This window comes from Pelobates fuscus, chromosome 1 (assembly GCF_036172605.1).
Source record: "Pelobates fuscus isolate aPelFus1 chromosome 1, aPelFus1.pri, whole genome shotgun sequence".
NCBI lineage: Eukaryota > Metazoa > Chordata > Amphibia > Anura > Pelobatidae > Pelobates > Pelobates fuscus.
Window position 1 is genome coordinate 169,847,964 of NC_086317.1, and position 25,291 is coordinate 169,873,254.

General features: G+C 44.9%; 1 pseudogene; it reads left to right on the forward strand.

Moving 5' to 3' along the window:
- Positions 1-18,883: 18,883 nt before the first annotated feature.
- LOC134579081 (5S ribosomal RNA) lies at positions 18,884-19,002 on the forward strand (annotated as a pseudogene).
- Positions 19,003-25,291: the final 6,289 nt, after the last annotated feature.

Here is a 25,291-nt window from a genome sequence, read left to right on the forward strand (position 1 = left end):
TCTGGTAGGGGTACTGCGGATTCGCAATAGAGCTATGGGTAAGAGAACGTTCCACTTAAGTTGGGTTTCCTGACACATTTTAGCCAACTGGTTCTTAATAGTTCTATTCATTCTCTCTACCTTACCAGAGCTCTGGGGTCTATATGCAGTATGAAGCCTCCACTTTATACCAAGCATATGAGTCAGTTGTTGTAGGCACTGATGAACAAAAGCTGGACCATTGTCCGATCCTATAGAACAGGGTAGTCCATATCGGGGTATTATTTCTCGTAGCAGGAATCTCACAACTTCTCCTGCTTTCTCTGTACGAGTAGGACATGCTTCTACCCAGCCTGAATAGGTGCACACAATTACCAGCAGGTAACGATGTCCACCCGATTTAGGCATCACTGTTAAGTCTATTTGTAGATCGGACATGGGGAGTCCCCCCATAAACTGGACTCCTGGTGGCTTTACTGGTCCTTGTCTTGCATTATTTTTAGCACACGTTACACATCTTCGTACAATGGCCTGAGTCAAGTTGGACAATCTTGGTATGTAGAAATGTTTTCTGAGAGATTCTTCAGTACTGTCTCTCCCAGAATGTGTCCCGTTATGATAATTTTGGACAATTTCTACCGCTAGTGATGCTGGTATGACTATTCTTCCATCTCCTAGCTGATACCACTTGTTCTCCAAATACTTTCCTGGTTCAGTCTTTAACCACTCCTCTTCTTGAGCTGTATAAACTGGAGTCCATTGGGACAGTGGAGTTGGTATAAGAGCAGCTATATGCCCCACATACTCCTGTCTTCCTGATTCAGCAGCACGCTTGGCTGCACTATCTGCCATCCGATTTCCCTTGGTTACATCACCATCTCCTCTCAGATGCGCTCGACAATGTATGATACCGACTTCTTTCGGTTCCCACACTGCTTCCAATAGTTGTAGGATTTCAGCTGCGTATTTGATTTCTTTTCCTTCTGAATTCAGTAGTCCTCTTTCTTTATACAAAGCTCCGTGGGCATGAGTGGTTAAAAACGCATATTTGGAGTCCGTGTAGATGTTCACTCTTAAACCTTCAGCCAATTGTAACGCTCGTGTCAGTGCTATCAATTCTGCCTTTTGTGCTGATGTTCCTTTCGCCAGTGGCCGAGCTTCTATCACCTTGTCTATTGTTGTCACTGCATATCCTGCATAGCGGATCCCTTCTTTCACATAACTACTGCCGTCGGTATAATATTGAATATCGGGGTTCTGGATGGGAAAATCACGAAGATCTGGTCTACTTGAGAATACTTCATCCATTACTTCCAAACAATCATGTTGACTTTCAGTAGGTTGTGGCAAAAGGGTAGCTGGATTTAAGGTGTTTAAAGTCTCTAAATGCACTCTGGGGTTTTCACACAACATTGCTTGATACTTAGTCATACGGCTGTTACTAAACCAATGATTTCCTTTGTAATCCAACAACGTCTGTACTGCATGTGGGACTCGTACATAAAGTTCTTGACCCAGAGTGAGTTTATCGGCTTCAGCTACTAGCAGGGCGGCTGCAGCTACGGCTCTTAGACAAGGTGGAAGTCCGCTGGCCACTGCATCCAATTGCTTAGACATGTAGGCAACAGGTCTTTGCCATGATCCCAAGTACTGTGTCAATACTCCCACAGCCATTCTTCTTTGCTCGTGTACATATAAGTAGAATGGTCGTGTGTGATCAGGTAGACCTAATGCTGGGGCACTCATCAAAGCCTTCTTCACATCTTCAAATGCCGTTTGCTGTTCTTGGGTCCATAAGAAGGGGTCCTGCTCTGTACCTTTGATAGCTGCGTACAGAGGTTTTGCCAGTATCGCATAGCTGGGAATCCATATCCTACAGAAGCCTGCTGCCCCCAAGAATTCTCGCACTTGTCTTCTATTCTTGGGTATTGGTATTTGGCAGACAGCTTCTTTTCTTTCTGGCCCCATAATTCTTTGACCTTCAGAGATATGGAATCCCAGATATTTAACAGTTGGCAAACACAACTGAGCCTTCTTTCTAGACACCTTGTATCCTGCCTTCCAGAGAATGTGTAGTAGATCGTGCGTTGCTTGCTGACAGATTTCTTTTGTAACTGCTGCTATCAACAAGTCATCTACATATTGTAACAATACACACTCTCCTGGGATGGACTCAAAATCCAGTAGATCTTGACTTAGGGCTGAACCAAATAGGGTAGGTGAATTTTTAAACCCTTGGGGCAGTCTTGTCCAAGTCATTTGGCGTTTTGAGCCCGTTACAGCGTTCTCCCATTGGAAAGCGAAAATACATTGACTTTCTGCGGCAATTCGGAGGCAAAAGAAGGCATCTTTGAGATCTAAGACTGTAAAGTAGGTAGCCCCGCCCGGAATTAAAGCAAGCAGGTTATATGGATTGGGTACAACTGGATGTATACTAACAACCGCATCATTGACTGCTCTCAAGTCCTGCACAGGTCGATACTCATCTGTACCGGGCTTTTGAACAGGCAGCAATGGGGTGTTCCAGGGGGAAGTACAGAATTTTAGGATACCATACCGTATGAACTTATCCAGATAGGATTGGATATTCTTCTTAGCCTTCTGCGGGATGTGGTATTGTCTTAGGCTCACTGGATAAACCCCAAGTTTTAGTTCAATTTTTATAGGTGGAATATTGCGGGCCAGTCCTGGTGGGTTGTTCTCTGCCCAAACTCCTGGTATGTTAAATAATGTCTCATCACTCCTAGGGTTTTGGCTAGTCAACACTGTATAAAGTCGCCACTCTTCTTCCTTTGGTACGGATAATGTCATGATACCTGAAGGTCCATTAAAGTTTAAGGATGTTGTTCCATTTGGTAGGAACGTAATCTGCGCTTGTAATTTTGATAGCATATCACGTCCCAGCAATTGGACTGGACATTCAGGCATATAAAGGAATTGATGTTTTATTACGTGGCCTCCCAATGTACAGAGTCGACTTTTAAGAACCGGTTTTTCAGCACTTCTTCCAGTTGCTCCTATCACAGTAATAGTCCTTCCAGATGGAGGAGCAACTAGATTAGTCACCACTGAATGTTCAGCACCAGTGTCGATCATGAACGCACTCCTTTTTCCCCCTATTGATACATCGACCATAGGCTCCGCTCGACCAAGGGGGATGGAGCCCGGTCGGTATCAATAGTCCTCCATGACCGTGTCAGCCAATCCTACAAAGTCCCTGCCTTCTCTATCGCGGGACCTTTGCGCTGCTGGGATATATCTATCTTCCCTAACACTTCCTCTGTTCCCATTACTCCCTCTATTACCATTACTCCCTCCGGGGCCTCCTCTACCTCTCGCTCTGCCTCTAAAGTTTCCATAACCTATCCTAGGTCTGTCTTTCTCACACTGTTCTCTTCGAGGACACTCATTTCTCCAATGCCCTTCTTCCCTACAGTATGCTCACTGATTTCTACTTAGAGGTTCCTCATTCCATCTACTATCGCCTCTATCTGGGCCCCGTCTATCTACGCCTGCGATCGCTACCGCTAGCATGTCTGCCTTTCTACGCATCTTGCGCTCTTCCTCTTTCTTACTTTCTGTTTCCCTATTCATATAAACCTTATTCGCTACCTCCATTAGTTGGGTGATTGACATACCTGCAAACCCTTCTAACTTTTGTAGCTTGCGCTTAATATCTCCGTAAGCTTGGCTGACAAAGGCGGAGTTCACCATTCGGGAATTGTCTGCGTCTTCCGGATTAAAGGGGGTATACAAGCGGTATGCCTCCAATAATCGGTCATAAAAGACACTGGGCGCTTCATCACTTTTCTGAATCACCTCAACTGTCTTCGACATATTTATGGCTTTCTTTCCTCCGGCTTTCATGCCAGCAATTAAAGCGTCTCTATAGGCTCTGAGTTGAACCATATCAGCACCATTTACATTCCAATCGGGATCGGCAGGGGCGTACCTAGAGCATTTGGCACCCGGGGCGGGTCCTATTTTTGGCACCCCCCCTGCCCCCTCCCCCCTCAAATTTAAATATAAAAACAACCAATTTTTTTCTTATGTATTTAGCACTAAGCAGTGTTTGTGTGTTTGAATGTATGCATGTTTTTGTATGGAGTATATGTGAGTGAATGTAGCGGTGTGTTTGTATGTAGTGTTGGCGTTTGAATGCAAGCATGCATTTGTGTGTTGTGTGGTATTTGAATGCAGTGGTATGGTTATATATAATGGTGGGGTGTGTATGTAGTGTTGACGTTGAAATGCATGAGTGTATTTGTGTGTAGTGTTGGCGAGATTTTTAGATGTCTGCACATATACACATACACGGACATACACACATGCAGATACATATACACACAAACACAGTCACACACAGATACACATTGACACACATGCAGACATCGTGGCGACTCTAGGAACAATATATATGGGGGGGGCACATAAGATACCACAGTCAAAACAGGAGGGGGAGGGGGAGCAGTAAAACTTCTCACTAGGAGATGGGGTAATATGCTGCCATTGGCTGTCTGATGCCAGCATGCTGTGTTCTGCATGCTGGCATCTGACTACACATTTGCATATTATTCACATTAGCCACCCAGATTTCTTGTTGTGGGCTGGCTGACGCCTCTTAATTTCAATCTTTGTTTAGCAGATAACTCCTATTTGCTATCCTGTGTGGGATTGCCATATTTAAGGACACCAAATAAGGTGCTATCTGCTAAACAGCACCCTCATTTAGTATCTTTAAATATGGAAATCTCACATACGGGCACCAATTCAGGGAATGATCTACTAAACAGCTAAAGGATAAAAAAAAATGCCCTTTTCTTATTTTCAGTTGTTTAGCAGATAAATCCCTTATTTGTTATCCTTATGTGGGATTGCAATATTTAAGGACAGGAAATAAGGGAGCTATCTACTAAACACATACGCAGAGATACACACAATCACACATAATCACAGATTTACACAAACACAATCAGTGACCCACACACATACAATCACAGACACACAATCACATACACACTCAAATATTACATACATACACACATTTAATCATTAAGAGGTCCACCCTGCCTCCCTACCTTGCTCTAGAAGGGCTGGAGTGGATCCTCAGTCCCTGGTGGTCAGTGGTTGCTGCTGGGATCTCTGTGCTCTTTCTGCACAGTTCCATCGCACGCCCTGTAATGATGCCGAGGCCGCGATGACATCATATCCTGGCTGCCGGCTCACTGCAGGGCGAAGACCGTCAGACACAGTCAGATGCACACAGTCCCACACACAGTCACTCACACACAGTTACAGGCAGACAGTCAAACACACAGGCAATCACACAGGCAGACAGTCACACATACACACACAGATTCACAGACAGTCACACCCACAATCACAGGCAGACAGTCACACATACACACAACACAGTCACAGGCAGTCACTCACACACACACACACACACAATCACAGGCAGACACACACACACACACACAATCACAGGCAGACACACACACACACACAATCACAGGCAGACAGTCACACACAGTCACACAGACAATCACAGTCAGACAGTCACACACACAGTGGCACACACACACACAGTCACAGACAGTCACACACACAATCAGAGGCAGACAATCACACAGGCAGACAGTCACACATACACACAACATAATCACAGACAGTCACACACACACACACACAATCAAAAACAGTCACAATTAGGGATCGACCGATATTGATTTTTTAGAGCCGATACCGATACCGATAAGCTGTGAACTTTCAGGCCGATAGCCGATAACTTGACGATATTCTGTACATTTACCATTTTGAAAAAATAAACTCTTTCTAACGGTAAATGCACAAAATATACATGCCACATGTAGTGGATGAAGTGTATTTAGACAGGGGAGCTGTGTGTGTAGTGGATGCAGTGTGTATTTGTGTAGTCTGTATATATAGTGTATGCAGAGTGTATAGTGAATGCAGTGAGTGTTTGTGTAGTGTGTGTATATATATATATATATATATAGTGAATGCAGAGTATGTATAGTGAATGCAGAGTGTGTGTTTTTATACTGTGTATAGTGAATGCAGAGAGTGTGTTTGTGTAGTGTGTGTATAGTGAATGCAGAGTGTGTGTTTGTGTAGTGTGTGTTTAGTGAATGCAGTGTGTGTAGTGTGGGTAAAGTGAATGCAGTGTGTGTATATAATGCAGTGTGTGTTTGTGTAGTGTGTGTATGTATTGCAGTGTGTGTTTGTGTAGAGTTTGTGTAGTCTGTGTGCATGTAATGCAGTGTGTTTGTGTAGTGTGTATATATAATGCAGTGTGTGTGTTTGTGTAGTGTATGTATGTATGTAATGCAGTGTATGTGTTTGTGTAGTGTGTATGTATGTAGTGCAGTGTGTGTTTGTGTAGTGTGTATGTATGTAATGCAGTGTGTGTGTGTTTGTGTAGTGTGTATGTATGTAATGCAGTTTGTGTGTGTGTAGTTTGTGTATGTAATGCAGTGTGTGTGTTTGTGTAGTGTGTATGTATGTAATGCAGTTTGTGTGTGTTTGTGTAGTGTGTATGTATGTAATGCAGTGTGTGTGTGTGTTTGTGTAGTGTGTATGTATGTAATGCAGTGTGTGTGTGTGTGTGTGTGTTTGTGTAGTGATGTAATTTGTGTAAAACGGAGGGGGGGGGATTTTTTTATGTTTATTATTATTTTTTTAAATATTTAAATTGTGTTGGTTTTGTTTCTTTTAGTCCCCCCCCCCCTCCCTGCTTCTTACCAGGGAGGGGGGGGATATAGTATTCCCTGGTGGTCCGGTGGCTTGTTAAGTACTGTGGGGCGGCTGGCAGCAAGCGCTGACTTACCCTCCCAGCAGCTCCTCCAGCTCCCCAGTGTAAATCTCGCGGCCCTTAGTGCCGCGCGGAGCGTTGCCATGGTAACCCGTGGCACCGCTCTGCAGCCGCGGGTCTCGCGAGATTTAGACATGGAGCTGCAGGAGGGTAAGTCAATGCTTGCTGCCGCCCCCCCCAGGACCGCCGGGCTTGTAATGAGCCTGGCGGTCCTAGGAGGTATTATCGGCAATATTGGTAGCTATATTGGCCGATACCGATATTGCCGAAAATACCGAATATCGACCGATTATATCGGTAAAACCGATAATCGGTCGATCCCTAGTCACAATCACAGTTACACACTCACACACAGTCAAAGACAGTCACAATCACACTTACACACTCACACACAGTCAAAGACAGTCACAATCACAGTTACACACTCACACACAGTCAAATACAGTCACAATCACAGTTACACACTCACACACAGTCAAAGACAGTCACAATCACAGTTACACACTCACACACAGTCAAAGACAGTCACAATCACAGTTACACACTCACACACAGTCAAAGACAGTCACAATCACAGTTACACACAGCACACACAGTCAAAGACAGTCACAATCACAGTTACACACAGCACACACAGTCAAAGACAGTCACAATCACAGTTACACACAGCACACACAGTCAAAGACAGTCACAATCACAGTTACACACAGCACACACAGTCAAAGACAGTCACATTCACAGTTACACACTCACACACAGTCAAAGACAGTCACAATCACAGTTATACACTCACACACAGTCAAAGACAGTCACAATCACAGTTACACACTCACACACAGTCAAAGACAGTCACAATCACAGTTACACACTCACACACAGTCAGACAGTCACAATCACAGTTACACACAGCACACACACAGTCACAATCACAGTTACACACAGCACACACTCTCTCACTTACTGTAAGCTTGGGCTGGAGTAGGAGTGGATTCAGTCCCTGCTGTGCTGTAGTTGGGGAAGCAGGGACTCCTTCCTGCTTCCCCTCTGTGTGATCAGTAAGTAGCTCCGCCCCCGCATCCGGCTTGGCTCCGCCCCCACGGCCGTTTTAGCCCCGCCCCCAAATCTCCGTGCAGGTTTCCTGCTTCCAGCCCCTGCGTGTGAGCTGTGTCGGCTGCCCAGCGCCCTGCTGCTACGGCACCCGGTGCAGCCACACAGCTCACAGAATAGCAAGCCTGGCCAGCCCTGGTGGCACCCCCTGCCTGATGGCACCCGGGGCGGACCGCCCCCCCCGCCACCCCCGCCCCCCCCTTAGTACGCCACTGGGGATCGGTGTTGGGATAATGTGTTGCGGCCCATGCTGATGGATTGGCTTGGTTTAAAGTACGGGCTTTATCCTCTAGTGCTTTAATGGCCGCTTGGTTAATCCTTGTCCTTTCCTCATTGTTGAATAAAGTCATTAATAACTGCTGGCAATCAGCCCATGTCGGGTTATGTGTCTGTACTATTGAGGTGAACAGATCAGTCATAGCTTGTGGTTTCTCAGTATACGAGGAATTGTGGGTCTTCCAATTTAAAAGATCGGTTGTCGTGAATGGGACATATACAAAGACTGGGTCAGCATGTGCCATTTGGCCTGCGGCATCGATATAGGCTGACCCAGGATTCAGACGAAGAGGCATCTGATAGTGTTTTAATTGTTGGGCACCGGTCAACTGTCGGGTCTGTATGGGGCTACGTGGAGGGGCGTCAGTCATAGGTTCCAGTCGGGGAGAAATAGGGTATGGGGATGTGGGAGCTTGGTTTTGGGAAAAGGTTGTAAATAAAACACTTCGAGCCGAGCTAGATGAAGCTTGACCGGAAGTCTGAAGTGGCGCCAAATCAGGATATTCGTTTTTAATGGGGGTTGGTTCTGATTCCGGAAGGGGAGATTTAGTACGAGGGGGGGTGGATCCTGTACTGGAGGAGGAAGCGGAAGTGGGTAATGAGGGGAGGGTTGCAGGACTTCCTGCATTTGCGTCACTTCCTCTTAACGGAAAGTAAGGGGGCGGCAAAGGGATCTCGGACTCAGGGGGCGTGTCCAAAATGGGCCTAACACCAGTCCTAGTGGACGAACAAGTCCTAGCTACCATGAGGCGACATTGCTCCTCGTGGCATGTCTGGAGCCATTTTGGCGAGTCATTTACGGCCTGTCTCCAACAATCAATATAAGGAAACTGGCCGTAAAGTTCAGGCCTACCTGATACAGCCACGTGTAAGCGCTGTACCAGAGTTGGATCCAAACTGCCACGTGGCGGCCATGCCGCAACCAAAGTAGGCCACTCCCTAGTACACAAAGTGACCAAACGTACAGGAGACATTTTAACCCCAAAATCACAAGTTTTTAATCCCTTTTTAAAATTCTTCACCATACAACCTAAGGGATCCGGAATCGTTGACTGCGACGCACCCATACTTAGCAATGGAACGTCGTCGACAACGAATACTATACACGCGTACTATTCAACAGTCACACCCGTTTCCTCTGGCAACAGCACCACGTGGTACGGTTACCAAGTGAAACGTACACAATAACAATAAACACTCAGGGAATTCCCGTACACACACAGCTGTTACACCAGTCACTATATAATCAATATTATGCCCTTTGGCGAAACTATACAGTCACCCACGCTATAATTCTCTATATATGAATTACCCGTCTATAACACACCCCAGTAACATCGTCTTTTACAAATAGCGGTTACAGTACGGTTAGCATAGGTCAAAGCACAAGTTAAGGTCACAATACAATTATTAGTGGTTATGGTGTTAAACATGCAATGGACGACAATGATTAGTACTTATATACAGTGTCAGTAAATATACAGGGTTATGGTACCGTGCACTATAATACAGCAACACACTATTAACACTCTCGCTAGACGGCTGAGCTCGCGCTATCTAACAAGATATACACTTTACTAAACAATCTTTATCACATTTACAATTCCCAACTAAACTATTGGCCAGTACCTTGAATGGACTACCTAAAAACAATCTACATACGTTTTGGTTAGCCACACTGCCCAAGCACCACATATATAGCGAGCTAGAGGACCGAATTTACACAGACGCCTCTTAGTCGCACTATCAAAAGTCTAGTGGGTTCCAAATTTACACGCCTTCCCACTTAGCCCAGATAGGATGAGAGCTAGCGAACCGAATTTACACAGACGCCGCTTAGTCTCCCGGTCCCTCCGACCTAGCGAACAAAATATACACCCTAGAACGCTAGTCTAGACAAGACACCGGTGTCCGGCTAGGGCTATTTACACCAGAGCCCCGCCTGACTAACAGAATCAAACGGTCTGACTAAAGAGCGTTCGATCGAGCGGTGCGCCTTCGCTCCTTCCCTCCGACAGAGGGGGCAGATACACAGATTCAAACCCCTTTGGGCCTACCGCACAATCGGTATACCCCTAGTGGGTCCTGCCGTCTAAAACAGCAGTTGTCTTACCTCCTCGTTCCTGAACCTGAGTTCACACTCATCGACGGGGACACCCCAGCACTTCTCACGTAGAGGCCGATGATCTCCTGGACAACAGACCAGTGGCGCCGAGACGAAGGGAGGTCCACGCAGAAGTTCAGGGGTGCAGCCGTAGAGAACGTGGGCAAAGATAGACCGTCTCACGCCTCTGCCTCTCAGCTACCGTTGAACGATGAGCTTCCCGGCCAATGCACCAAATGATACCGGAGAAACTGACGGAAGCGAAGCACAGAGAGATGGACACAGGTTTCTTCAGGAAGGAAGAGATTCTTTATTGGATCACCGATCGGGACTCAGAGGGACTAATGTCACCAAAATACAGCAAGTTCTGAGCCCCGGACAATAGTGCAGGCTCCTTATATAGGCACATAACTCCTCCCATATTAAGCTCTACCCGCACATTCTCTTAACCAATCAACACAAATAAGAATTAACTTCCTGCTTGACCGCATGGCTTGTCCAGCACAATGGAGGAGGGGGAATACTACATCCTGTATTCTTGCACATGCTCCGTACACTACTGATCGTATCTTGCCTCGTGCAACCAACTGATCGATACGTCAGCATATGCACATACACATGCCACGTGGTAATCTCGGCCTACTAAATTTATTTTTACCGAGATTCCACCACAATATGGCAGGGTTTATGGCTGGAAAACATATTCCACTGGCTGTGGCAGATTATTAACTCTATATTCATTTTATTTTTGTAACTACCCTGCGATTTATTGCTTTGGATGATATGATCAACAACAACTGGATTATAGGATAACAAAATTGTACACTTGGTCAAAACTTCAATTAATTCTGAAATCCCAGTAACTACCTACTGCAATGTTTTGCTACAAACTCTCTGGAGTAGTAAGAGTGGAGAAAACTATGCTATTACATTTAAATTGTTCTAATCTGTGATTATTTCATCAGACATTTGTGTTTGCTCACATCATTCACTGCTGGGACCCTTTACCCCATCCCTGTGTAGGTATTGGATCACAAGTTAATTAGACCCCTGCCAATTAAACGAGGAGCTTCTTTTATTAGACAGTTGGCAAGTTATTGATATATCTTAATTAAAGTAATTTTTTTCCGAAGGGAAAGAACATATCAGTTTCATCAATTATTTTTACGTCCTGGGATTTGTAACCTGTGATCAGGAAAGAAAAAATAACTAAGCAAGTCTGGATCAATGTATGACATATATGTTGGTGGTGTGCAGTTCATAAATTATAAAAATAAAAATGACATATTACACCAAGACAAAAGATTTGTTCTACTATAACAAAAATCACAAGCATTTTATGTATCATGTTCCCGGTTTAGTGTATAACCGAGTGAGGCACCTCTCTTGACTTCCCTTATAAAATAACTGTACACATATATAAACGTAGTGTGTTGGCAACAGTTACAGATATAAAAAGCCCAGGCTTGTGTGTAACATACACTGAACAAAATTATAAACACGTATTTTTGCCCCCATTTTTCACGAGCTGAACTCAAATATCTAAGACTTTTTCTATGTACACAAAAGGCCTATTTCTCTCAAATATTATTCACAAATGTGTCTAAATCAGGGGGAGTCAACCTTTTAATACCTACCGCCCACTTTTGTATCTTGGTTAATGGTAACATTTCCTTACCGCTCACCATTGCCGCAGTAACTAAATTTATAGCGCAAGTATGATTTTTTTTTTCATTTTTAGAAAGGAGAAATATGTAAATACAATTATCTATTTTTTTTTCTATTTTCAATTCGACTTTTTTTTCTATGTGTGTCTGTGGCTGAACTACATACATATTGGATATACTCACCACTTGCATCTATTCTCGTCCTTCTCTATTATTTCCTTATATCGTTCTTACTTCAGGGTACAGCAGTGCCGGAAATAACATTTGCGCTTGAAAACAATCTTATATGTAACTGAAGCTTTAAAATATTTAGAAATTAAACATAAACAGACTGCAGAAATTGGACTAGTATGGAAACTACCCATGCTGGTCCGGTTAGGTTTTCTGGTTGTGAATTAACTTCATACTTACTAAAGTGCCCCGTGGCTTACTATGCCTGCAGCTGAGGGACTACCTGATCAACAATGTCTGAAACTGACCAAACAGGAGTTGCCTCAAGTGACCTCCAATTTACTTACAGATCTTAAAGAGTTAATCTCTCATGGAACATACACTGATACATACATTGATCCGTCAGAATATTAAAACCTCTGACAGCTGAAGTGAATAACATTGATTATATTATTACAATGGCACCTGTCAAGGGGTGGGATATATTAGGCAGCAAGTGAACAGTAAATTCTTGAATTTCATGTGTTGAAAGCAGGAAAAATTGGCAAGCAGAAAGATCTGAGTGACTTTGACAAGGACCAAATAGAGATGGCTTGATGACTGGATCAGAACAGCTCCAAACTTCAAGTTTAGTGGCTTGTTCCCAGTATGCAGTGGTTAGTATCTAGCAAAAGATGTGCGAGAAAGGACAACCAGCCATGACCAGGGTCATGGGCACCGAAAGTTCATTAATGCACATGTGGAGTGAAGGCTAGTCTATCTGGTGTAATCACACAGACAGCTCAAATCAGGGCTTGACAAATTTGCTTTCTGTAGCGGTACTTACCCTCTCCAGGGGCCGGCCGGGGTCCTCTCTTCTCGCCGCGCGCGGTCCTGCTCCTGCACGAGCCGCGCGCGGCTCAGCCAACGAGATGATCAGTCAGGCGGGCAGTGACCGCGAGAAGCGGTCACGTGTCCCGCCCGACACTAAGAGCGCGCCGCGCGTCTCGGGCGCGCTCTTAAAGGGACAGTGGGAGACTAAATTAGAATCAGTCTCCCATTGGCCCCTGTCAGGCCACATTCCCCATACACTCACATTTTGGGGGCGTGGATATGACAGGGGCCAATCAAAGTGAACCTTAGGGTATTTATACTCACCTGTTTCCCTTGCTCCTTGCCCTATCGTGGTTTCTGTCCAGTTTCCCTTTAGTGCTTGTATCGTTCAGTTGGTTTTTTGGTGCTTGACCTTGGCTTTGTTCCTGACTCCGCTCTCTCTTTATCCTTGCTTGCTTATCCGCTATTTTGTCCTCTGTGTACCAGTCCTCGGCTTGTTCTACGTTACGCTGTCTCTCTGTTCCCTTGACCTCGGCTTGTTCTAGACTCTGTCTTGCTTTTTCTCGTCAAGTCCGGCCATTCTAAGGTCCGGTAAGACGAACCCTGGTTTCTTGTCTCCTGACTATCTGTACTATTCCTGCGTGTTGGGGTATATTACCGTGACATTACGATAGGGCCATGGACCCCGCAGGTTTAGGTCAACAGATGGCCACTCATGAGGCTAGATTCGCAGAACAGGATCACCGTATGGATCAAATGGCTCAAGCCATCCAGACACTGTTATCCAGATCAGCTCCGGTACCTGTACCTACGCCTCCTGTAAACCCTATACCGGACACAGCTAATATGCCTAATGCTTCTGCACATCTAACCCCGCCACCTAGGTATGGAGGGGACGCTAAGACATGTAGGGGATTCCTTAATCAAGTGGAATTCCACTTTGAAATGTACCCACGTTCATTTCCCACTGATAGATCTAAGGTGGGTTTTCTTATGCACCAGCTTACGGATAAGGCACTAGAATGGGCAAATCCTATTTGGGAGGCTAATGGGCCTATGGTACACGACTTCAATAGCTTCCTCACAGCGTTCCGTAGAACATTTGACACGACTAAAAGGTCAAAAAATGCCGCCAGGGCATTAATGAGAATAAAGCAAGGATCTAAATCTGTAGCCGATTATGCTATTCAGTTCCGTACCCTTGCCTCACAGGTAGATTGGACTAATAATGAGCTTACTACCGCGTTTATGGAAGGTCTGTCTGATACTATGTTGGATGAGGTAGCAGCTAAGGACCTCCCTGTACCCCTGGAGGACCTGATTGACTATCTTATCGATATAGATAACAGGATCCGTGACAGGTTATATACCAGGTCCAGAAATAGACATTTTGTTCCCTTTAACTCCCCTAGAGCTGAGACTCCCGAGGGATCTAAGGGTTCTGAGGAGGAACCTATGCAGTTAGGGGTTGCCAAACTTACTGACGCTGAAAAGCTTTATAGGAGAAAGGAGGGACTTTGTCTTTATTGTGGTAGGAGGGGTCATATGAGACAAGACTGTCCCGTGCGTCCGGGAAACTATCGCACCTAAGACCGTATAGAGGACTGGCCTTGGGTGTGACATCACAGTCCTCACATTTGCCTCTTAATAAACTACTTCTTCCTGTTTCCCTGCACCTTGATAATAACTGCATAGCAGGGAATATACTAGCCCTGGTTGATTCCGGAGCGGCCGAAAACTTTATTGATTCCAGTTTTGTCAAGGAGAATAACATACCCACCAGAGAGAAGGAGACACCCTTGGCCGTTGAGGCCATAGATGGTAGACCATTATGCTCTCCAGTTATCACACATGAAACTGTTCCACTACATATGTCTACAGGGGTGTTACACTCTGAGACCATTCGGTTTCAGATCATTACTTCACCTTCCTCTCACCTCGTGTTAGGGTATCCTTGGTTACGTACTCATAATCCCACCATTGATTGGGAGTCAGGACAAATAGTTTCTTGGAGTGATTCTTGCCAAGAGTCTTGTATTGTTAAAGTCACCCCTTTGAATTCTACTAATATTCCTCCCGTGCCTACGGTCATACCCTCTCAGTACCTGTCTCTTAAATCTGTTTTTGATAAAAGGGAGGCTGAAAGATTGCCACCTCACAGGCCTTACGATTGTGCAATTAATTTATTACCTGGTACAATGCCTCCCAAAGGGAGAATATATCCTTTATCTCCTCAGGAGAATCTGGTTATGGAGGAATATATTAAGGAATCTCTAGAGAAGGGATTTATAAGAAGATCCTCTTCCCCGGCAGGGGCGGGTTTCTTCTTTGTATCTAAGAAAGATGGCGAATTAAGGCCTTGTATTGACTATAGGGGCCTAAATAAAATCACCGTCAAAAATGCGTACCCCATACCTTTGATCACAGAACTATTTGATAGGCTTAAACAGGCCACAGTTTTTACTAAATTGGACCTTAGGGGTGCTTACAATCTCATACGTATCAAAAAGGATCACGAGTGGAAGACCGCTTTCAATACCAGGAGTGGCCACTACGAGTACACTGTGATGCCCTTTGGTCTTTGTAACGCCCCAGCAGTTTTTCAGGAATTTATTAATGATGTCCTACGTCAATTTATACATACATTCGTTATAGTATACTTGGACGACATATTGATTTATTCTACTGATTTACAGACTCATCACATGCATGTTAAATTAGTGTTGAGAACTCTTCTGGTTAACGGTCTCTATTGCAAACTCGAAAAATGTTCATTTGATCAATCTGAAGTCCAATTCTTGGGTTATATAATCTCGGCCAAGGGTTTTCGTATGGATCCCAAGAAACTGTCTGCCATTATGGAATGGCCTCTACCCCAGGGGTTGAAAGCCATTCAGCGTTTTCTGGGGTTCTCTAATTATTATAGGCGTTTTATTAAAGGGTTTTCTGCCATTGTTGCGCCTATAACCAGAATGACCAAGAAGGATGGTAATACTCATGTCTGGAAACCAGAAGCACTCGAGGCCTTTGAATTCTTGAAAGCTACATTTGCCTCTGCTCCTGTTTTACAGCATCCTGTCCCTTCACTGCCCTTTATTCTTGAAGTTGATGCTTCTGAGATAGGGGTAGGTGCTATCTTGTCTCAAAGAGATTCACCTGAAAAGCCGTTACACCCTTGTGGCTTCTTTTCCAGACAGATGTCCAAAGCAGAGAGGAATTATGATGTAGGCAATCGTGAACTCCTTGCTATCATTTTGGCGCTCAAGGAATGGAGACATCTGCTAGAGGGTACTAGGGATCCCATCCTCATTTTAACGGATCACAAAAACCTCTCTTACCTTAGTGAAGCAAAAAGATTGTCTTCCAGGCAGGCCAGGTGGTCTCTGTTTTTGTCTCGTTTTAATTACATAATCACTTACAGACCGGGTGACCGTAATACTAAAGCTGACGCTCTGTCCAGACAATTCGAGACTACTGACAAACTCGAGGTCGATGTTACCCCTGTCATTCCGCCTGACAGAATAATAGCGACTACTGTTCTTTCCATTTCGTCTTCTCTCTTACAAGCTATTCAGGCTAAACAACACTTGGCTCCTGGGGAGAGGCCTGCTGATAAGCTATTCGTTGATATACCGGAGAGACGAGACATCTTGTCATTATATCATGACACTAGAACTGCTGGACACCCTGGTATTTCTAAGACATTCTCAGCAGTTTCTAGATATTTCTGGTGGGCTTCATTGCGCAAGGACGTCACCGATTACGTTAATGCCTGTAGCACTTGTGCCAGTATGAAGTCCTCCCACAGAGTTCCTTGTGGGTTGTTACATCCGTTGCCCATACCCGAGAGACCGTGGTCCAATATATCCATGGATTTCATTGTTGAATTACCTCCCTCTAATGGTAAAACTGTCATCCTAATGATTGTGGATCGTTTTTCTAAGATGGCTCATTTTGTGTCTCTTGTCAAATTACCATCATCCAGGGAACTTGCCTCTATCTTTGCCAGGGAGGTGTTTCGGTTGCATGGTATTCCCACTTCGATCGTGTCCGATAGGGGTAGCCAGTTTATCTCCAGATTCTGGAGAACGTTTTGTACAGAGATGGGTATCTCCCTCTCGTTTTCCTCAGCCTACCACCCCCAGTTTAATGGAGCTGCTGAACGCGCCAACCAATCTCTAGAGCAGTATCTTCGTTGTTTCGTGTCCCACCATCAGAACAATTGGGCTGACCTTCTTCCTTGGGCTGAGTTTGCTCGTAATAATGCTGCTCATGAATCCTCCGCTAACAGCCCTTTTTACGTTGTTTATGGCCGGCATCCCGTGGTTCTTCCAGCTGCATTCTCCTTACAGGGCATGCCAGCTCTGGACGAACATTTGGCTAGTCTACGTAATACTTGGGAGCAGGTTCAGTGTTCTTTGGTGGCCTCAGCTGCTCGTCAGAAGGTTCAGGCAGACAAGCATCGCAGGGCGGCTCCATCCTTTGCTGTGGGAGACCGGGTTTGGCTTTCTACTCGCAATATTCGTCTTCGTGTGCCTTCTATGAAGTTGGCCCCTCGTTTTATTGGTCCTTTTCGTATCTTGCATGTGGTTAATCCTGTCTCGTATGCATTGGATCTTCCAAAAAATTTACGCATTCCTAACGTGTTTCATACCTCCTTGTTAAAACCCCTCCTGTGCAACCGTTATACTCGGCATGTCCCTCCTCCTCCTCCGGTTTCTGTGGAGGGCCATGAGGAGTTTGAAGTGGCGGCTGTAATTGACTCTCGTTTGCTTCGGGGTCGCCTCCAATATCTGGTACATTGGAAGGGCTATGGGCCTGAGGAACGCAGTTGGATTTCCGCTGACGCTGTTCACGCTCCTCGCCTTGTGCGTTCTTTCCACGCTCGTTTTCCTGCCAGGCCTGCTCCTCCCCGCCCGGTGGGCGTGTCTTCAGGGGGGGGTACTGTAGCGGTACTTACCCTCTCCAGGGGCCGGCCGGGGTCCTCTCTTCTCGCCGCGCGCGGTCCTGCTCCTGCACGAGCCGTGCGCGGCTCAGCCAACGAGATGATCAGTCAGGCGGGCAGTGACCGCGAGAAGCGGTCACGTGTCCCGCCCGACACTAAGAGCGCGCCGCGCGTCTCGGGCGCGCTCTTAAAGGGACAGTGGGAGACTAAATTAGAATCAGTCTCCCATTGGCCCCTGTCAGGCCACATTCCCCATACACTCACATTTTGGGGGCGTGGATATGACAGGGGCCAATCAAAGTGAACCTTAGGGTATTTATACTCACCTGTTTCCCTTGCTCCTTGCCCTATCGTGGTTTCTGTCCAGTTTCCCTTTAGTGCTTGTATCGTTCAGTTGGTTTTTTGGTGCTTGACCTTGGCTTTGTTCCTGACTCCGCTCTCTTTTTATCCTTGCTTGCTTATCCGCTATTTTGTCCTCTGTGTACCAGTCCTCGGCTTGTTCTACGTTACGCTGTCTCTCTGTTCCCTTGACCTCGGCTTGTTCTAGACTCTGTCTTGCTTTTTCTCGTCAAGTCCGGCCATTCTAAGGTCCGGTAAGACGAACCCTGGTTTCTTGTCTCCTGACTATCTGTACTATTCCTGCGTGTTGGGGTATATTACCGTGACACTTTCAATCTAAGAGCCAGCTAAAAAAGTTAGGAGGCAATTTTTTTTCCCAACGACAAAAATGCAATTCTTAAAGGGACACTATAGTCACCAGAACTACTACAGCTTAATGTAGTGGACTGGTGTCTATAGATTGTCCCTGCATGCTTTTCAAAGTAAACTCTGCCTCTTAAGAGAAAAGGCAGTGTTTACATTGCTGCCTAGCAGTGGCATAGAAAGGGAGGAGTGCGTGGGCGGCCAGGTCCTTGCTGACTCCCATCCTCTGAGTTAGACCTGGCAGCAAACATTGGCCATCCTCTGAGTTAGACCTGGCAGCAAATGCCTACGGCCATAGCAGTCTGAAAGTGCCTGATCTTGTCAGATCTCAGAAGCCATCCAGACTCAGGCCTGGTTAGTACTTGTATGGGAGACCAACTAGGAACCCCAGGTGCCGTAAGCCAGCCTACTGGCAGCACACCTGCTCTGCTTGCCAGGTCTCCTGCGTGCGGTGCAGAGAGTGAGGGGAAGAGGCGGGGCATGGAGCATGGGAAGTGAGGTCATTTCCTATGCCTCCTGTCCTGCGAGTGAGGAGGAAGAGCAGCCTGACAGAAACACCAGGTAAGTTCTTCCCTACCCTCTCCCCCCTGACAGTCCCCCTCCCTGCATTCATCCCCTCTCCCCCTGACTGACTTACAGCCCCCACCCTCACATGCACATGACAGTCCCTCTCCCCTGTACAGATCCCCTCTCCCCCTGCCTTCCCCGACATTCCCCCTCCATCCCCTGCACATATACCCTCTCCCCCTGCCTCCCCTGCACAGATCCCCTCTTCCCCTGCCTCCCCGGCACCTTGACAGTCACCATCCCTTCCCTGTACAGATCCCCCTCTCTTCCCTGCCTCCCCTGCACTGCCCCCCTCCCTGCGCAGATCCCACTCTGTCCCTGCACCTTTAACAGCCCCCCGCCACACACACCCTCTCTTCCTGACAAAAAATAAAAGTATATATTTTTTAAATGTGTGTGTGTATATAAAATTAAATTCAATAAGCGTGTTTCCTTTCACACCAATAAAAAGTTAAATATACTGAAGCGGTTCAGTAACAATTATTTAAAGGAACATTCTCCTCCCCCCCCCCCCCCCAATAAAATAACTGGTTAGTTGCTTTTGAGTAGATATGCCCCCAATGAATAACATGAATTACTTTTTCATGCATGTATTCATTGGATGTATATCTTAAAAAAGCTTGAAAATATTGCTTTGTTGGGTTAGAGGCATGGAGTACTTAAAAGAGGTATGTCTGGTGCAGCCACGGACGATTGCACTGTACATGACGTGGGTCGAGATAGGGGCGGCAAACTCAGGGGCAGCCCCGGGCAGCAAAAGCTCTAGCTACGCCACTGCTGCCTAGTAACACCTCTAGTGGCCGTCACTCAAACATTCTGCATGGAGGCGATGAACGTTCCCCAAAGAGATGCATTGATTTATTGCAACTCTACTAGGAGATGTTGATTGGTAATTGATAATCTCAGGAATGGAAGCTGGCCAGGTGCAGCGAGACTGGCATAGAGTTGGAAAAAAGGTGAGTAAGAACACCATTCCCATGCGATCAGAGGCGGCTGGTGACCTAAACGCATAGGCAGACACACACACCCTGACAGACACACATACACATATGATGACAGACACACACACACACTCTCTCACACAATCACAAAGTAATATTCCTTCCTTTTGGGCTCAGGGGGGTGGCTTCCCTGGGGTCCAGTGGGACTGGGCAGCAGCAAATGACAATAGATTAGTAGGGCTCCCTGAGGCTGATGGAAGCAGCTGCCGCTGTTCCAGACTCCCCCCTCCTCCTGTCTCCTCAGCTCCATGCAGATCTTTGTGCGCCTGGAGGAAGTGAAGGGAACTGTAATTACTTCCTCCCGGCGCGCAGCCGGCTCTGCGTAAAGGGGCAGCCGGAAAGCTCTGAGGAAAGTGGCCGGGTCAGCTCTGAGGGATGCGGGCGGTCAGCAGGCTCTGAGTAATAGGAATGGGCTAGAAGCCGTTTCTGAGGGATGCGGGCAGGCGGCCGGCTCTAAGGAAAGCTGGCGGACCAGCTCTGAAAAATGTGGGTGGGCAGGCTCGGAAGAATGCGGGCAGGCAGGCGGCAAGCTGGCAGTCTTTATATGCTGCCCTTCCAGCTTGCAATTGCCCTGCGGGAGGAGGGAGGGAATGGGACGACCAATCCCAGGCACCAGGGCAAAATTCTTAGTTGCCATGGCGACCTGGGATTTGTCGAGCCCTGGCTCAAATTGCTGAAAAACTTAAAGCGGCACTGTCATGGCCGAATCCCGTTTTTTTTTAACCCCCCTCCCGACTCCACTTCATCTAACTGACCCCCTAGTCATCCCCAAATGCCCCTAAGCCCCCCATATTACATATTTTTGAACTTTATTTTGTGCCCCAACCTAGTTTCTGGGCGCCACTATCTTTGTGTGGGTAGATGAAGTCCCTGTGGGACACGTCATCTGTCCACACTAGATAGCTTTGTGAGATTCCCGCACATGCCCAGTTAAACACCTGGGCATGCGAACGGGAATTTCATCCATTCGTCAGAAAGACGAATGAATAAATAGAAATGTCAGACAAACAAACAAACATTGAATATCAGTGTTTGTTTGTTCGTTCAGTTTATTACAAGGAGGGAGCTACCGGCGTGCAGCTCCCTCCTTGTAATATGTAAAGATAGAAGCGGCAGGGAGCAGTGCTCCCCGCCACTTCCTAAGCCCCCCATGTCCACCTTCACTCTATGGGGGTCAATATGACCCCCATAATAGCATAAGGGAGATTAAAATTTCCCGAATGCCCCTATTCGCTATATCGCAAGTAGGAGCCTGTGGCTGCTCACTGTTAAAAAACAAACAATAGGTCCCCCCCACATTAACATTTAGGGCTCCCACTAGCCGCTCAGGGGTGGGGGCTGGACTCTAGGTCCCCCCTTCAGTTTAATAGCCCCCACTCGTGCGGCACGGGTGGGGGCTCAGGAGGGGGGAGGTGTGTTTTTTTCTTTTTTTTTACCAGTGAGCAGCCTGTGGCTCGCGGTATAGCGAGTAGGGGCAGATCATTTACTAATAATAAGTAACCTTTTCTTAGTATTAGTAAATGTGGCTGAAAGACCAATGTCGGTCTTTCAGTCTTTTGGTAGATAACTCCCTGATACCGTGGGAATTATCTACTACGCGGCTGCAAGATGCAGCCGTGGCACAAATAGGATCGGAGTTTCATTCATTCGAATGAAATTCCGATCCGAACAAAGTCCCAAATTGCGTCCTAACACGAATGAACAAACTGTTCTTGTATTCTGTCGGCATTACTGACAGAAAGCATCGTGGGAACAGGGAGGAAAGCTAAGAATTGTGGGGAAATTTCTCTGCCCACCGGAAATGAAGCTCACTTTGCTCCTCCGCTGGTCAGAGATGGTCTGGCGTAGGAAACCTCCATTAGACAAGTTGTCCCTACTTTGTCTTATGTTTTAAAGAAAACTAGAGCAGACAGGAAGAAATGAAGAACAGATCATGAAAGAGGGAGAGAAGAAGAATCGATTAAAGAAAGGTAAGTTCGGCATGAGAGTGCCACTTTAATGCTGGCAATGATAGAAAGGTGACAGAACACGCAGTGACTAGCAGTTTGCTGCATATGGAGCTGCGTAGCTGTAGACCGGTCAGAATGCCCTTGATGACCCCTGTCCATTGCCTAAAGCAGTTGCTTTATCTGATGAATCACATTTTGTTTTAAAATGGTGGATGGCCAGGTCCATGTACATCGTTTATCTGGGGAAGAGATGGCAGCAAGATGCACTATGGGAAGAAAGCAGGCAGACAGAGGCAGTGTTATGCTCTGGGCAACGTCCTTGGGTCCTGGCATTCATGTGGCTGTTAATGTGACATGTACCATCTACCTAAAGATTGTTGCAAACCATGGCTTCATGGCAATAGTGCTCACTGATGGCAGTTACCTCTTTCACTAGGATAATGTACCCTGTCACACTGCAAAAATAGTTTGAGGAATATGACAAAGAGTTCAAGGTGTTGCCTTGACTTTGAAATTTCCAGATCTCAATCAAATTGATGTGCTGGAACAACAAATGCAATCCATGGAGGTCCCACCTTGCAACTTGCAGGACTTAAAGGATCTGCTGCTAATGTCTTGGTGCCACATAACGCAGGGCATGTTCAGAGGTGTGCATCAGAGCTGTTTTGGCAGCATGAGAGGTACCTGCGTGATATTAGGCAGATGGTTTTATTGTTGTGGCTGATCAGTGTATAATAAACCATGTCGTTTTCTACTGGCCAAATTATATATTAGAATAGGGAGTTTATGAGAAGAATGAGTTAACCAACTCTTTTAACATCTGTTTTTGTTTCATCTTTCCTATACAGTGAAACATATTCTCTAACAATAATCCAGATTTTCCAGAATGAGATTTGCAAGTGTTTTTTTTGTTTTCAATTTGTTTGATTTCATGTATTGGGAAGTCTGTGATTGGACAGCCACAGAATGTCTGGGCGGGGATAGAAGGGGAGGGCTGGTAAAAGCAGCAGACAGGAGATCTACAATGCAAGCTGTTTTTAGATATAACCATGAAAAAAATGCATAATTAAAAAGTATGAATGTATATTTGGGGATATCTATTAACCCCTTAACGCCGTTACGACGTGCTATGCCGTCACGGTTTAAGTGGGCTTTAAAGCCGTTGTGACGGCATAGCACGCCGTAACGGCTGAAGCCCCTGGAGCGCCCGGTATACTCACCTTCCCGGCGCTCCGCTTCGGGAGGACTGCCTCACAGCCCAGGCAGCCCTCCCACGGCAAATCAGGCCCCCAGGGGCCATGTGATCGCTCTCAAAGAGCGATCACATGGCCCCCTATAGCTGGTTGTGGATCTGCCAACATGGGGACTGTCTAAAATATTAGACAGTCCCCCTGCTGGTAGGAGGTGTAAAAAAAAAAATATTAGACAGGTTATAAAATAAATTAAATGCATTTTTATATATATAATATATGTACGGTATATATATTATATATATATAATATATATGTATATTATATATATTTAACGTCATACATAGTGTATTTTAATACTAATATTAGTATATATATTAGTATTAAAATACAATTAGAATGACGTTACATATATATAATATACATATATTATATATATAATAGATATATACACATATATTATATATATAAATACGTATAATTACAATAATAAATAAATAAAATAATAAAATTAATAAATAAAATATTGAAACAAAATGTTATATAAATTATATATACATATGTAATTTCATTCTAACTGTATTTTGTTATTAATATATATATAGGTAACAAAATACACTTATGACATTCTATATATATATATCTATCTATATATAAAATGCAAATAACCGCAAATATATATATATATAGATAAAACATATAATTACATAAAAGATTACATTAGTATACACGTAGAATTTAAATACCTATAAATGCATATATATTAAAATTCTACGTGTATATTTAAGTAATCTTTTAACATAATTAGGTGATTTGATTAATTAAAATTTGATTGACATACCTGACAACACAGGGAGAAAGTGCTGAGAATTTAATTCGCAAGCACTATATTTGACCCTGTAACTCTCCAAGACAACATAAAACCTGTACATGGGGGGGTACTGTTTTACTCGGGAGACTTCGCTGAACTCAAATATTAGTGTTTCAAATTGGTAAATTGTATTACAACGATGATATTTTAAGTAAAAGTTAAGTTTTTTGCATTTTTTACAAACGAACTGCACTTTTATGGACTATATTATTGTTGTAATATGTTTTAATGTTTTAAAACACTAATATTTGTGTTTAGTGAAGTCTCCCGAGAATAACAGTACCCCCCATGTACAGGTTTCATGGTGTTTTGGAAAGTTAGAGAGTCACATATAAGGCTTGCATTTCATTTTCTTGACATTGAAATTTGCCAGATTGGTTATGTTGCCTTTGAGAGCGTATGGTAGCCCAGGAATGAGAATTACCCCCATGATGGCATACCATTTGCAAAAGTAGACAACCCAAGGTATTGCAAGTGGGGTATGTCCAGTCTTTCTTAGTAGCCACTTAGTCACAAACACTGGCCAAATATTTGTTTTTTGCTTTTTTAACACAAAAACAAATATGAACGCTAACTTTGGCCAGTGTTTGTGACTAAGTGGCTACTAAAAAAGACTAAACATACCCCACTTTCAATACCTTGGCTTGTCTACTCTTTCAAATGGTATGCCATTATGGGGGTAATTCTCATTGCTGGGCTACCACACCGTCTCAAAGGTAACATTACCAATCTGGCAAATTTCTATTTGAAAATGGAACGTTCTATATTTGACCCTGTAACTTTCCAAAACACCATAAAACCTGTTAATGGTGGGTACTGTTGTACTCGTGAGACATCGCTGATTACAAATATGTGCATTTTTGTGCAGTAAAACCTAACAGTATTATGACATTCACAGCTAAAATGTCAGACGGAAATACAAATTTAAAAAAAAATCTTATTTTCTCACATTTTTTTTAAATTTTATTCATAATAAATTATGTTCCATATATGAATAGTTAATGATAAATTAAAGCCCTGTTTCTCCTGAACAAAATGATATATAATAAGTGTGGGTGCATATAATATGAAAGAGGGGAACTACGGGTGAACAGACATATAGCGCAAATTCCAG